Genomic DNA, 10,718 nt, shown 5'->3' with positions numbered 1-10,718 from the left:
AACAGACTTCTGACATTTTCACACCAGAATCTCTTGAGAACATTTAAAGTTTGTGGTTATTTGGGGATTTTCAATAGTTTTATTAATTTTTTTTCTCAAGGTTTGTGTTTTGGTCTCAGTTTGTTATATTTGAGTTTCACTCTAGAATTCCACCTGATGACTCATCAATGCCTTTTTATTTATTCAGTTTTTCATCCATATGGTGTTTTAAAGATTTCAGTTCTGTTTGTAATAAATGTTGTTTCTACCTTTTTAAATCACATTCCTCAGCCTCCCTGGAAAGGTCTACTCCAAGGTACTGGAGAGGAGGGGCCGATCGATAGTTGAATCTCAGATTGAGGAGGAGCAATGTGGTTTTCGTCCTGGCCGTGGAACTGTGGACCAGCTCTATACCCTTGCAAGGGTGATGGAGGGGGCATGAGAGTTTGCCCAACCAATCCACATGTGCTTTGTGGATTTGGGGAAGGCTTATGACCGTGTCCCCAGGGGCACCCTGTGGGGGACGCTCCAGGAGTATGGGGTGGGTGGCTTTCTGTTAAGGGCCATTCAGTCCCTTTACCAGAGGAGCGTGAGTTTGGTCCGCATAGCTGGTAGTAAGTCGGACCTGTTCCCTGTGAGGGTTGGACTCCGCCAGGGCTGCCCTTTGTCACCGGTTCTGTTCATCACTTTTATGGACAGAATTTCTAGGCGCAGCCGTGGTGTGGAGTGTGTCGAGTTTGGTGGCAGGAGAATCTCGTCTCTGATTTTTGCGGATGATGTGGTCCTCCTAGCTTCATCCAGCTCTGACCTTCAGCTCTTGCTGGGTAGGTTCGCGGCCGAGTGTGGAGCGGCTGGGATGAGGATCAGCACCTCCAAATCTGAGACCATGGTTCTCGACCGGAAAAGGGTGGCTTGCCAACTCCGGGTCGGGGGAGAGGTCCTACCTCAAGTGGAGGAGTTAAGTATCTTGGGGTCTTGTTCACGAGTGAGAGTAGGAGGGATCGGGAGATCGACAGGCGGATTGGTTCGGCGTCTGCAGTGATGCGGACGCTGACCCGATCTGTCGTGGTGAAGAGGGAGCTGAGCCAGAAAGCCAGGCTCTCGATTTACCGGTCGATCTACGTCCCAATCCTCACCTATGGTCATGAGCTTTGGGTAATGACCGAAAGAACGAGATCGCGGATACAAGCGGCCGAAATGAGTTTCCTCCATAGGGTGGCCGGGCTCAGCCTTAGGGATAGGGTGAGGAGCTCGGACATTCGGGAGGGACTCGGAGTAGAACCGCTGCTCCTCCGGATCGAAAGGAGCCAGTTGAGGTGGTTTGGGCATCTGGTCAGGATGCCTCCTGGACGCCTCCCCGGGGAGGTGTTTCGGGCATGTCCTGCCGGCAGGAGGCCCCTGGGTCGACCCAGGACACGTTGGAGAGGTTACATCTCCAATCTGGTCCGGGAACGCCTTGGGGTCCTGCCGGAGGAGCTGGTGGAGGTGACCGGGGAGAGGACGGTCTGGAGCTCCCTAGTTGGGATGCTGCCCCCGCGACCCGGTCCCGGATAAGAGGAGGAAGACGACGACCTTTTTAAATTGTGTTGCTTCTTTCATAGATGTTAATTTTGAATATGAGAAAGTGATCAACTCACGTTCTTCCTGCTAATCTGAGTTCTTCATGTTGAAATGAAATGTTTGTTAATCTAATCAGAGTAAAAGTGAAACCAACTCTGAGATTATGAACCTTGAGCTCATCACCACACTCACCCTCTCATGGGTCTTTGCTACACCAGGTGATTAAGTTTGGCCTTTAATGAGTAAAGTTGAGGGTTTTATTCATCACTGGCTAAAGTTCAGCTAATTAATTTGTGGATTTACTGGTAAATTAATCCTTTATTTTCAAAAATCATCTTAAATGTCAGGTTTTTTCATGGCGGAAAAAACGTAAGTGAAAGGTCCTGCAAAGAAATCCTCTAAGACAGCCTCAGAAAAACGAAAATTCACACTTTTTTTTGTGTCTGAATTGTTCTGGCTTAATAAGCTGATGATGTGAGGCTGCAGGAAGAACTCGTCATCTCATCATTTGGTTCTGTCAGGATCAGGTTGGACCCATTTTTATCTCCACTGAACTAGTTTTTGAGCTCCTAATCCCCCCTGAAGCCGTTACCAGCTCTCCTCTCCTCTCCTCTCCTCTCCTCTCCTCTTCCTGTCCAAGTTATTAGTTAGATAAAAACCAGGCTTGTTGAAGATTGAAGAATTGTTTCTGTCCAGCGTCCAAATCTGGTTTTAACCAGAAGCTGTTTGTTAAAAAAAAGTGAAACTTAACATTTTCTAATTTCCCTTATGGTGGCAGGATGTGGAGACACTGAGAAACAAGGGTGAAAGGGAGGAGGAAGAAGAGGAGGAAGAGGAAGAAGAGGAGGAAGAGGAAGAAGAGGAGGAAGAGGACTCGGTCATTGATGCTGATGATGGAGAGGAAGAGGAGGGTAACGCATCGCGCTGTTTGACAGAGAGTGCTGTAAGTACTCAGCTGTGCATTAATACAAGTATTAGCTTTATTAAAGGTAATCGTGATCTTCTCTGAAGGAGGAGGAGCCGAACAGAGAGGCTGCACCTGATGGAGAGCAGAAAGGTGAGATCGCTGAGGAACAGCTTCGATGTGCACAAGCCAAAGATTATAATCCTTAAACCGCTGGATTAATAGTTTGTAATTTCAACAGTTGAGGTCATCAGGCAGAACGACACAGCAGCTGAGGAAAAAACAGGGAAGGAGAGCAAAGCAGCCAATGGGAAGAGAGATGGCAATGGCAACAGCCTATCAGGCTCCAACATGAAGGTAACGGTCTTTAATCTACAGCAGGTAAAATGACGCTGTTGTCTCTGGGGTTCACATGATTTGTTGAAGTGATCAGAAGTTCTCCAGAGACTTAAGAACTTTGGATGCGTACTAATTCAGTTTTCAGCTCTTTTAAATGATTCGTTTTAGTATTTTGAGAGTATATTAATGTTGTTTCTTGTGGAGTTCAAACATCTAATTTTGCATTAGTATAAAACTTTAATCTTAATTTAAACATAAGTGAAGGAGCGCTCTCATAGTTCTGGACCATGGACAGCACACACACACACACACACACACACACACACACACACACACACACACACACACGCACGCACGCACGAGTCATTAATGACTAATTAAACCTTCAGGTGTTTTGACAAGCACAGTTTTCACACAGGTTATGTTGGAGTTTACAGAAGTATTTACTCTGATTACAGCATAAACCATGTTTGTAGAAAACACGGACAAACCCGCCGCGCCGTCTGAAGAGCTCAGCGGGTATCTCCCTCACACCACCGCCATCTTGGCTGCATCCTGCATCTTGTCACTCGCGGGAAATACAAACATGATGCTGAGAGCAGTGCTGTGAGGGTGGGGGCAGATGACTGACACTCATCAAACTTTGAGCCAATGTTGCTCCTAGCTAACTGAAGTTTGGTGGGCGCTTTTAACCAGAAAACCGTGTTTTAGCAGCTCGGCTACCCTCTGCCTTCTAGAATGTAACACATTTAATGCGAGACCAAGGCTGAAGCCTTCCCTTGAGCAAGCAGGAAGCTATCTGCTAACACTAGCACGGACGACTCATGCCAATCAAAAGGACACGTAAACTAGATCTATTAAACCTAAAGATGTTTTTAGAACCAAGCTGTAAACATGTTTATTTCTATAAATGTCCGCTCTGTCCTCAGATTTCCTTCTTCAGACGACTGTCCTCGACCAGGTTCAAGCAGACGGAAGACATGGAGGTGGATCAGTCTGTCCTCGAAGAGGAGCCTCCATCTCCAGCTGCTGTAAAGTCATCAGGACCCAGACGGCCTCGATCTGGAGCCTGCAGCCTGCTGTGATGCTGAGGATGAATCCTCAGGTGGAAACCGAACAAGTCCTCACACAGACACGGAGACGAGTCTCGGAGGACAGCAAATGTGTAAAACCTCATCATGTTGGCTGGAACTCTGAGATATAACAAGAGCCCATTCTGTTGTGCAGTGACATCACTACGTGTCATTTCACTTCCGCTTTAAAGACACAGAGTCTGACTTTTAGGAGCTTTTATTATGAGTTTTAGACAGTAAAGGGTGATTTGTTGCTGATGTCAGTAATATCTTTATGCTGTGGGTTCTTCTCAGGGGACTTTAAAACCCTTTTTGACATTAGAATGAGATTTAACCCAAAACATTTAAACGTTAAAACAGGATCAGACAGGACGCTCCTGATATTTAGGAAAAGAAGAACACATCTCTGAAAGAAGTCGATGTTCATCCACGTCCAAATCAACCAATCAGACTTAAGAAAAACAGGAAATTTAATTCAGTTCTAGTGTTTAATGTCAGTTTGAGTTTTAAAGAGAAAAACAAAATGAGACGGTGCAGCTGGCCTGTTGTGAGGTAGGCACTTGTGATTTTAGTTGTTTGTAAACAACTTTATCAATAGGAACTATTAAGGAGCCCTATATGACTCTATTCTGTGTGATAATCATTTTTCTTCCTGTGTATTTAAGAACTTTGACCTGTGACTGAACCACTACCAGCTGAGCCTCCACCACTTCAACCAGTGCAGCTTTTTGATGTTATTCTTTTCTACTAGAAATGTAGTTTAGTGGGGCTTCCACACATGTTGTGTTTTTAAGTGTAAAAGATGAATTTCTAATTATTTATTTTAACTTAGTTTTGAAGCACATTTTGCACTTTTTTATCAGAGCAAAGTTTTATTTTCTGACACGTTAATCTCATTTAAAGTGACACACTCATTTTTTATGATCTGCATTATTTTTTAACAATAAAGTTTTTATATGAAGCTGAACACAAGTCATTATTTTCTATAAACAGACATTTTAAATAAAATGAATGCTAGTAGGGATTTATTTCTGAGCAGAATATATTATTCCTTAGGTTTAACAACTTATTTGTATAAGAAGACTATATTATACTACGAGTGATCCGACTCCAGCATCACAGATAGAACTTTTTATAGAATGATTTAATCTCTATGGGATGGTCAACAAATTAAATATATTGAAATACCACACATACCCAGTAATATTAGTTTATTAAGCTACTATATATGGAATTAAATGGGATTTCATAGTTGTAAGAAATTGGGGGTTAATATAGTTGCTTTTAAGCTTAATATATTACCTTTACTTATGACCAAGAAGCTGTGATATTCTATATAAATATAGGATATCAACCTAATCAGTCTGAATGTTTAATCAGAAGAGTCTATGATTTTTTTTTTTTTTTTTTTTGCTTTTTCAGTAATCAAACACACTTCGTATCAATTCAGACAGAGTCAGGTATATAAAAGGTAAGAAATTTATTTTCTAAACAAAATAAAACAAGACAAGTTAAATAAGATGACTGATGGATGAATCTAAGTGGATGGATTGATGAATGGTGATTGATTCCGCGGGTCCTTAAAAAGTCTTAAAACTTGCCACAACTTTCCAAATTTAAGACCTTAAAAATCCTCAAAAATGACAAATAATCCTTAAATAGAGTTTCCGAAGGTCTTAAATAACCAAAGACCCAATAAACAAGATTCTTTTATTTCCATAAAAATTTCGTGAATTTCTAGTTAGAAGTGCAAGTTTAATGGTAGCTGGATGGCTAATCCCATGTTTGCGACGTGGTTAGCACCGGTTCCAGGCAATAGCTGGAAATTATAGCTTAAATTTAATTTAAAAAAAATTGCTTAAATTTGGTCAAAGTGGCCTTAAAAAGGTCTTATAAAGTCTTAAATTTGGCTCCCTTAAACCTGCAGTACCCTGTTGAATGTTGTGTGTTTATCAGTACCTTGTATCTAGAAGAAGCTGAGTTCTGGGAGTGAAAAGAATTTGGTTTGCATTAACTAGGAAGCTGATTCTTATCAAAACCACATCAGACGCAAATCATGCTGTATCTACCTCACCCTTTTTGGAGACCCTCTTCGCAGATCCGGAGGTCAGAAAGGTCAGATGACCTCTGGGCACCGGGTTCAGTAGATTTACCGCAGCACCGACGCTCCAGTCCAGAGATGTCGCCAGGCACACAGGTTGGAGCTAGTTTGCGTCTGGAGCAGCTGTTTCTGAATAGCTGAAGGAACCGTTTTGCTGTGTCACTGCAGGCAGCTTTTAGCTTGTCGAAAGCTTGTCAAGAGATGCGGTGGTTAGAGAGTTTTCTCCCGGTGGCCAGTCAGAGTTAGCTCATCTAACAGAATGCTGAATCACTCTGCAAGTGATACTGTTTTAATATTCTCATATTATGATTTACTTGGCCAATCGGAACGTGCCATGTTAAGAGGTGTTAACAAACAACCCAGAACATCACGCCTTCTCAGATACAGGATGCACTGATTTGTGGGTAAGAAAATATCTATGTGCATGAAATTACTTTAACTTTATCTTATGACCATTGTGTATGAGTGTAGATAATGATTCGCTAGTTAAACCAAACATTACTGATCATAACATCGAAAATGTCTCACTGTAATATTAAAATTAATTTCAACCTTATTAACTTAGGCACAGATTAATCAAAACATTTCATTTAACCATATTGTTCATTTCATTTAATGATTAATTAACTCATGTGAGCTGAAAATGTTCACTTTATTCAGAGGCATGAGGAATCCTGTAGAAGCGATAAGGGAAGCTCAAGGCCTTGAAACGGGAACAGTTTGTTGCCAATATGTTATCATGTGTTCAGAGCTGCAGAGGCCCGGACACCAGCTGATGGAATGGCAGGATCTGGCAGATTAAAGGCAACAAATGTAGACTCCTGTCTCCTTATGACCAGATACTGGAGAGATCAAACTGTACATGAAAAAATGGCCATTTCTGGACGTTACATAGTGATTTAATGTAATTATTACTGGTTATTATTTTTAACAGAAACATGTTTTTCTCTTCAGAAGAAAAGATAAATAAAATTTTCTTAGACAACTTTATTTAATCAATCAATCAATCAATCAATCAAAGCTTTATTTATAAAGCGCCTTCCGCAACCCTGTCAGGAAGCCCAAGGCATTATTTAGCATATTTTCCCAGATCAAAATATATTTTAATGTATTTATTGAGTGTTTTGCTATTGGACTTCTGTGCTTGTCATGGATTTTCCATAATGGACATCAAGTTCAGACATAAAGGTGTCCATATGTGCTCTTGGCACCATGATACCTTAGGTTGCAGCTCAATGATCGACTTAGTTGTGGTTTCACCTGATCTGCGGCTTCATGACTTGGACACTCAGGTGAAGAGAGGGGCGAAGCTATCAACTGACCACTACCTGGTGGTGAGTTGGCTTCGTTGGTGGGGGAGGATGCCAGCCAGACCTGGCAGGCTCAAATGTATTTTGAGGATCTGCTAGGAATGACTGGCGGAGTCTCCTGTCAGAAGAAGTTTCAATTCCCACTTCCAAAATGCTCCTCCTTGAACCGTCACCTTATCGTGGTGGAGGAGTTTGAGTGCCCTAATGATCCTAGGAGCTATGTTGTCTGGGGCACTTGGTGCCCCTGGTAGGGTCTCCCATGACAAATTGGTCTTAGGTGAAGGGTGAGACAAAGAACGGTTCGAAGGATCTTTCATGGCGGTTAAAACGAAGAGTCGGAGTACCCGGTCCGGAGGGTTACCGGGGTCCCACCCTGGAGCCAGGCCTGAGGTTGGGGCCCGTGAGCGAGCGCCTGGTGGCCGGGCTTTCGCCCATGGGGCCCGGCCGGGCCCAGCCCGAACCGGATACATGGGCTCGTCCAACTGTGGACCCACCACCCGCAGGAGGAACATGAAGGGTCCGGTGCAATGCGAATCGGGTGGCAGACCAAGGCGGGAGCCTTGGCGGTCCAATCCCCGGACAAGAAAACTAGTTTTTGGGACATGGAACGTCACCTCGCTGGCGGGGAAGGAGCCGGAGCTTGTGGCAGAGGTTGAGCGGTACCGGCTAGATATAGTCGGACTCACCTCGACACATTGCATTGGCTCTGGAACCCGAGACCTGGAGAGGGGTTGGACACTCTACTTTGCTGGAGTTGCTCCGGGTGAGAGGCGGAGGGCTGGGGTTGGCTTTTTGTTAGCCCCGAGACTCTCTGCCTGTGTGTTGGGGTTTACCCCGGGGGACAAGAGGGTAGCTTCCTTGCGCCTTCGGGTCGGGGAACGGGTCCTGACTGTTGTTTGTGCTTATGGGCCAAATATCAGTTCAGAGTACCCACCCTTTTTGGAGTCCCTGGGACGAGTGCTAGATAGTGCTCCATCAGGGGACTCCATTGTTCTGCTGGGGGACTTCAATGCTCACGTGGGCAATGACAGCTTGACCTGGAGGGGTGTGATTGGGAGGAACGGCCCACCTAATCTGAACTCGAGCGGTGTTTTGTTATTGGACTTCTGTGCAAGCCGCAGTTTGGCCATAACGAACACCATGTTCGAACATAAGGATGCCCACCGGTACACTTGGTACCAGGGCAGCCTAGGTCACAGGTCGATGATAGATTTTGTAGTCGTATCATCTGACCTGCGGCCGTATGTTTTGGACACCCGAGTGAAGAGAGGGGCGGAGCTGTCAACTGATCACCACCTGGTGGTGAGTTGGATCAGATGGCAAGGGAACATGCCGCGTAGACCTGGCAGACCCAAATGCATAGTGAGGGTCTGCTGGGAACGCCTGGCAGAAGAACCTGTCAAGACGGTCTTCAACTCCCACCTCCAGCAGAGCTTTGACCGCATCCCGAGAGCAGTGGGGGACATTGAGTCCGAGTGGGCCTTGTTCCACTCTGCGATTGTCGAGGCGGCTGTTGCTAGCTGTGGTCGTAAGGTGGCCGGTGCCAGTCGTGGTGGCAACCCCCGTACCCGCTGGTGGACACCAGAGGTTCGGGGAGCCGTCAGGCTGAAGAAGGAGGCCTACAGGGCGTGGCTGGTCTGTGGGTCTCCGGAGGCAGCAGACAGGTACCGGATAGCCAAGCGGGGTGCAGCAGTGGCAGTTGCCGAGGCAAAATCTCGGGCGTGGGAGGAGTTTGGTGAGGCCATGGAGAAAGACTATCGATCGGCTCCAAAGAGGTTCTGGCAAACTGTCCGGCGCCTCAGGAGAGGAAGGCAGCAACTCGCTCACACTGTTTACAGTGGGGATGGGGAGCTGCTGACGTCAACTGGGGCTATAGTCGGACGGTGGAAGGAATACTTTGAGGAGCTCCTCAATCCCACCAATGCGCATTCCGAGGAGGAACCAGAGCTGGGAGGCCTGGGGATGGACTGTCCGATCTCGGGGGCAGAAGTTGCTGAGGTAGTCAAACAACTACACAGCGGCGGAGCCCCGGGGGCGGATGAGGTTCGTCCTGGGTATCTCAAGGCTATGGATGTTGTAGGGCTGTCATGGTTGACACGTCTCTACAACATTGCGTGGTCATCGGGGGCAGTTCCTAGGGAGTGGCAGACCGGGGTGGTGGTCCCCATCTTTAAGAAGGGTGACCTGAGGGTGTGTTCCAACTATAGGGGGATCACACTCCTCAGCCTCCCTGGAAAGGTCTACTCCAAGGTACTGGAGAGGAGGGTCCGATCGATAGTTGAATCTCAGATAGAGGAGGAGCAATGTGGTTTTCGTCCTGGCCGTGGAACTGTGGACCAGCTCTATACCCTTGCAAGGGTGATGGAGGGGGCATGGGAGTTTGCCCAACCAATCCACATGTGCTTTGTGGATTTGGAGAAGGCTTATGACCGTGTCCCCAGGGGCACCCTGTGGGGGACGCTCCAGGAGTATGGGGTGGGTGGCTTTCTGTTAAGGGCCATTCAGTCCCTTTACCAGAGGAGCGTGAGTTTGGTCCGCATAGCCGGTAGTAAGTCGGACCTGTTCCCAGTGAGGGTTGGACTCCGCCAGGGCTGCCCTTTGTCACCGGTTCTGTTCATCACTTTTATGGACAGAATTTCTAGACGCAGCCGTGGTGTGGAGTGTGTCGAGTTTGGTGGCAGGAGAATCTCGTCTCTGCTTTTTGCGGATGATGTGGTCCTCCTAGCTTCATTCAGCTCTGACCTTCAGCTCTTGCTGGGTAGGTTCGCGGCCGAATGTGAAGCGGAATGAGGATCAGCACCTCCAAATCTGAGACCATGGTTCTCGACCGGAAAAGGGTGGCTTGCCACCTCCGGGTCGGGGGAGAGGTCCTACCTCAAGTGGAGGAGTTTAAGTATCTCGGGGTCTTGTTCACGAGTAAGGGTAGGAGGGATCGGGAGATCGACAGGCGGATTGGTTCAGCGTCTGCAGTGATGCGGACGCTGAGCCGATCTGTCGTGGGGAAGAGGGAGCTGAGCCAGAAAGCCAGGCTCTCGATTTACCGGTCGATCTACGTCCCAATCCTCACCTATGGTCATGAGCTTTGGGTAATGACCGAAAGAACGAGATCGCGGATACAAGCGGCCGAAATGAGTTTCCTCCGTAGGGTGGCCGGGCTCAGCCTTAGAGATAGGGTGAGGAGCTCGGACATTCGGGAGGGACTCGGAGTAGAACCGCTGCTCCTCCGGATCGAAAGGAGCCAGTTGAGGTGGTTTGGGCATCTGGTCAGGATGCCTCCTGGACGCCTCCCCGGGGAGGTGTTTCGGGCATGTCCTGCCGGCAGAAGGCCCCCGGGTCGACCCAGGACACGTTGGAGAAGTTACATCTCCAATCTGGTCCGGGAACGCCTTGGGGTCCTGCCGGAAGAGCTGGTGGACAAGGCCGGGGAGAGGACGGCCTGGAGCTCCCTAGTT

Source organism: Nothobranchius furzeri, chromosome 3 (genome assembly GCF_043380555.1).
Source record: "Nothobranchius furzeri strain GRZ-AD chromosome 3, NfurGRZ-RIMD1, whole genome shotgun sequence".
Lineage (NCBI taxonomy): Eukaryota > Metazoa > Chordata > Actinopteri > Cyprinodontiformes > Nothobranchiidae > Nothobranchius > Nothobranchius furzeri.
The sequence above is the reverse complement of the archived record's forward strand: the minus strand, read 5'-3'. Positions refer to the sequence as shown.